The following is a 499-nucleotide window of genomic DNA, read 5'->3' on the forward strand; positions in this document are numbered from 1 at the left end:
TGCATAACTTGCAAACACACAACAACAAAATACATTGGAAACAACATTTTCTATCGCTGCAAAATATGCAACGTCGAAACCCATGTATATATTTTGCAAAATAGCATAGCAAGATAAATGCGACCTTGTGCTAGTTGTTTTGTTGTTGGAACTGCTATATACATATTTCTCTCATTCCTCTCATCTCGCTCACTCCATTTTTTTTGCTGTCTCTTGTTATTGTATTTGATACATGATTCCGCTGCTTGCTACCCATGCATGCTACCACTTTGCAATGGGGTGCTCTCGTACTCTTCGAAATTTGGAATAGTTGGGGTGTTCACAGTTCGTTCCAAATAGTGTCTCAAAATGTAGACGTCTACATTTTAAGACGTTTTCTAACCGTAAAATCTGTGGTGTTGTTGTTTCCCATACAAAATTGGAAAACGACGCCGTCTACATTTTGTCACACTCAAAGGTATGTTTTTTACGCGTCTACATTTTGCAACCTCGCAGCAGG

Source organism: Rhagoletis pomonella, unplaced genomic scaffold (assembly GCF_013731165.1).
Source record: "Rhagoletis pomonella isolate Grant_MI unplaced genomic scaffold, Rhpom_1.0 Rhpom_scaffold_00006, whole genome shotgun sequence".
Classification (NCBI taxonomy): Eukaryota; Metazoa; Arthropoda; class Insecta; order Diptera; family Tephritidae; genus Rhagoletis; species Rhagoletis pomonella.